Source organism: Chaetura pelagica, unplaced genomic scaffold, assembly GCF_000747805.2.
Source record: "Chaetura pelagica isolate M959 unplaced genomic scaffold, ChaPel_1.0 scaffold161, whole genome shotgun sequence".
NCBI classification, from domain to species: Eukaryota; Metazoa; Chordata; class Aves; order Apodiformes; family Apodidae; genus Chaetura; species Chaetura pelagica.
The window spans coordinates 633,696-638,516 of NW_009951965.1; the positions used below are offsets into that span (position 1 = coordinate 633,696).

At 40.4% G+C, this 4,821-nt stretch overlaps 1 protein-coding gene across 1 annotated transcript in view; it reads right to left on the bottom strand.

Annotated features, from left to right (window-relative positions):
- KCNH1 (potassium voltage-gated channel, subfamily H (eag-related), member 1) overlaps positions 1–4,821 on the bottom strand; it is a 161,715-nt gene that overhangs the window by 52,358 nt on the left and 104,536 nt on the right. The window lies entirely within an intron of this gene.

Here is a 4,821-nt window from a genome sequence, read left to right on the forward strand (position 1 = left end):
AATAAAAGTAATGTAAATACATAGTGAAAAGTGAGAATACCCAACTCTCGCCCATTGCAGAAGAGAAAGGGGTGCTGGTCATGTTGCAGGATGCTCTAGACAAGCAGCAAGACCCTACACTTAAAGCATAATGCAAGAACCTGCCCCGAATCAGAGAAAATGAAAGAGACGGAGGAATGGCAGCATGTCCCACAGCTCTCTGTCAGACTCTACAGAACTGGCAAACCAGGGAGGGCAAAAAGCCAGCAACAGATGACAAATCTTTCTTTCATAGGGCAAATTACACACAACTGTTGAATCTCTAAAATTATTGCTGCCAAAAAGGGGGAGACCTCTCTAACCAGCTTTTCACTCCAGCTCCTTTCTCACTTGCTTCCCAGTCACCTCTTGTCCCTTGCTGGTACTTAATGGCACTCATTAGACTGGAATTGCCATGACCCATCCTCTCTCTTTTTGCCAAGTGAACTGCATGGGCCTGTAGATGGGGTCTGAAAACTGTTGGAGTTGCCAGACAGAAAATACAGACAGTGTGATAGAAACATGCAGCCAGAAACAGGGAAGAGGGGACAGCAGTAATTCCTGCCTCTTAGCCACTGAGGACTACCAGGTCAAGTCACCTCATGCAATTTTAAGTTACTTGAAAATACTCAAGCTTCTGCAATATAAATTGTCTTTCAAATGACATTTCGCAAAGGAAGAACAACCTGAGAAGCCCTCTCTGTAACTTTTTTTGGATTAATGGTATGTTCCAGAATCGCTGCAGGAGAATGCATTTTGAGATTTCAGCTCTACTTGAGTGCAGAAAAACTATCCCCCTGAAAAAGCATACAAAAACGTTTCCTACAGTTATGAAATGTTATCCATCCTCCATTGTTCAATGGAGATGCAAAGTGGGTTTTTTTCATTGTGAATTACTGACATCCTTATTTTTATATATACAGAAAAGCTCCATTTTTCTCAATACTCACAAAGAGATTTGAGAGGTTTGAGATCTCATGGAAGGGGTTGCATGAATGGCTCTTTACCTTTCCCAGAAAAGTGGAATGCCTAACAGGGCAATAAGAATGATAATAGGTCCCCAGCACTATGGAAATGATCCCAGATAATGAAGAAGAACTGTTCTAGGGGAAGAAGACAATTCAGAGAAGACTTCAAAGTGATTTCCTTGCAGTTCCCAATACTATTAAGGGATGATAAAAAAGAAACTTGAATAAAGATAAGACAGATGAAACAAAGAGGGTGAAGATTAAAGAGCTACTAGGAATGGAAAGGGCAGAAGTTAAAAGTGAAAAGAAAAGTGGTTATCTAAGTTTCTTAATGCAAAAAGTAACAGGAGATGTATCAAAAAGAGATCCCCGAGACACCATCCCTGCTGTGTTTGCTCCAGGAGCCAGACTCATTACCTGGAATAACCATTAGGAAGAGGAAAGAGCAAGTCCCCAGAGGCTCCCCCCTTGTTCAGCTGAGCTCGACCAGTAGGTGTCACAGCAGTCAACGTTATCGCTGTACAGCAATTGCAATCTGCATAGGCATCTAGTTTGAAGAGAGCTAAATTACCTCAGTTAAAATAAATCGGGTTTAATTAGACAGACAGACAAAGGAAGGAAGGAAGGAAGGAAGAGAGAAAGAGAGAGAGAGAGAAAGAAAGAGAAAGAGAGAAAGAGAGAAAGAGAGAGAAAGAGAGAGAGAGAAAGAAAGAGAGAAAGAGAAAGAAAGAGAGAAAGAGAAAGAAAGAGAGAAAGAGAAAGAAAGAGAGAAAGAGAAAGAAAGAGAGAAAGAGAAAGAAAGAGAGAAAGAGAGAAAGAGAGAAAGAAAGAGAGAAAGAAAGAGAGAAAGAAAGAAAGAGAGAAAGAAAGAAAGAGAGAAAGAAAGAAAGAAAGAAAGAAAGAAAGAAAGAAAGAAAGAAAGAAAGAAAGAAAGAAAGAAAGAAAGAAAAGACAGAAAAGACTTCTCTATTACTTTCTATCATATATTTCAAGTATCCTTAAAGAGCTTGGAAAAAAAGCAAACCAAATAGATTGCCAAACATGTCAGCAAACACCACCACTCTTACACCTGCACTTAGGGCTTTAGTGAGCCATTACATAGTCCATGCTGGCACAGGTAAAAAGAACAGAGATGCTTAGTGCCCCCTCCCCAGTTGTATTAGCCAGTGTAACCAGCATGCAGGGCTGAGGTTTGTTCCCAGACATGCCTGGTCTGTGAACCACAGCTAGCAAACCTCATACTGTCACAAGAGGAACGTAAAGCCAGAGCCATACAAGTCACAGAAGGAAGAGAATTTCAAAGCAATTTCTAAAATTCTGCACTTCAAAAGAAGTGGAAAACAAACACATCTGAGAAATCTCCTTGGGTTCAGCTCCCTTCTCCCTGCTGGGTATACTCCAGCAGCAAAAGTTTGGGCTGAATGTATTCTTACCCTTCCCCAACACCAAAGGAAGCAGATGGGCTCTAATCATACTTCAATATAGCAAAGAAGAAAAGCATGTGATGGCATCCCCCATCATGAGTCTGTCTTTGTGTTTGTCAGTCAGCTGTGCACATGTAAAGCGATAGTGACTTTGTTTGGCATTTCCTCTAGAACATATGGTGATTTACTATGCAGCTTCCAGCATGTATTGATACTGTTTCAAATTGCATTTAAATCCTCCTCTACTACATGCACAAACATAAATATGTGTGTTTCATACTTAGGGGCATGTCTACCTAAGAGCAGAAAGGTCCTGCTGATAGCTACACATCAGCTGCTAAAAGCCCTCCTGTCCCCATTGCCCAGAGATTTAGGTGGGAGGAAATAGCTTCGTATTTTGGGGGAGACTGTGGCAACTTGCTACAGAGCAAGAGGCAGCTTTAAACAGAGCACCTGTGCCCAGAGGACTCCCACTGCTTGGCTGAGCACACCAAATGCTTTATGTTTATCAGCATCAAATCCTGCTCCATCCCCTTCTGCCTAGTCCCACCGAGTAGTGAGTTGCATAATGATTCAAAAATAGATTGCTAAAATATGAAAATGATTAGACATACTTAATAATAATCCCTGCAGCTATAACATTTTTCATAGCAGGTAATCTGCTGGCAGGTTACACAATTTAACACCCGAGATGTGAGTCAGAGCAAAAACCAGGCAAGTTACAAGCACATCAGTTAAAAAGCCCCACAGATGTAGGCAGTACTCAGCTCTTTACCAAGAGGCAGCAAATGTGACAACTGGATAGTCAATAACTGTGCAACAAGTAACACTTTTCTCACCAGTAACTGAAGAGACCACCCAATGATAAATATTCCCATGCCAGAAAACACAGGTTTGTTGTTTTTTTTTAAGCAACATCTGAAATTTCACCCAAACCTGGTAAAATCAAGAGAAGTATCATTGAACATGTCCCATGAAACACCAAGACTAGAATATTTTTTATTGTATGCTTTTCTTAAAACAAATCAAGAAAACTAACTGGATTGCCACTGTGTTGTCTGCTGATCATTACATAATCATATTTGTAACACTCTTGAAACACTGAAGAGAGAACAAATAGTTTGTCTTTCAAAAGATGGAAGTAACTCAGTGAACAACTTTTTACTCCTTCACTCCTAGGGAAGATAACTGTACTGCCCTCAAGATGCATCTCACCAAGAACATGTAATTATGTGTAACATTAGATGGGGCTTGACTTCACCTTGCTTTTAAGAAGCTATTACCATTTGTTGTTCTCAGTGCATAGACTCCACCTTCTTTATCATAGACAAACCAAGAAACCCTACCAAAATAAACCAGTATACTGAACATACATTTGCTTCTCTAAGGAAAGGGATGAGAAAGAATAAGCTACATATGGCAGATGTTCAGGTGTTAGTGCTTTTACTTTCTGCCACACCAGAAAATGCTGGGACAACATGGTGATAAAGGCAGAATGAGAGCCTATGTAAACCTGGACTAAAATGAAAGGGGAAAAAAAAAAAAAAAAAAAAAAAAAAGTAAATATACTACTGCTATTTTAGAGGTACAAGAACTAAAACTAATTAGGTGAAAAGAGGTCATTAATAGCATTTTTAGAGGTTGAAAAAGTGTCACGTAAGCAAGAAGTCTGACTTTAAATGTCCTATCTTGGAGTGCATTAAGCAAGCCCGATAAAAAGCACTCATCGTTACGCAAGGTACTTAGGTGAGTGGTTCACTCACCTGGATCTGCCAGGGTTCTGGAAAAGCTGCTGACTATGAGCTTTGAGATCTGAGAAAACTTAGTAAGCACCAAGAATGACACGAACAAGAGTGCTTCAAAGTAGCACGTTTAGTCACCAAAATACTTTCAACAATGGCCTTATCAAACCAGTTAGATTAGTAAGCTAAAATTAGACTATTGTTTCCCAGCCCCCCTGCTCTAGTCTCATCTAATGCTCTGTCGACACAGACCCCCACTTCAAGGAGGTAAGAAAAAGCCTCAGTGTTCTGCATTGAATAGCTTTCTGGAGACAAGTCATAGCCTTGTGGCTCGGGCTCTCACAATGTAGCTCACTTCAAGTTCTAGAGAGAACACGTTCTCTGGAAAGCACAGGTTTCAAGGGAAATCCAAGCAGGAGCTCCTGCCTGGGAGGCAGCACTGGAATCATAATCAAGAACATAAAAAGAGCTTGATGGAACCCTAACAAGCTTGAGTCAATGTATTTCAGGCCTGTCTGCCATCAGGAAAGGCAGAGATGCTTTACCAGTGCCCAATAAAAAGAGCAGTTTAATTTCTAAGGTCCAGCAAGCAGCTTGTTCCAAATCTGTTGTTCGCTTCATTGGAGTATAAAACAAAATCAAAATTAAACCATTTGTCTGTTTCCCTAC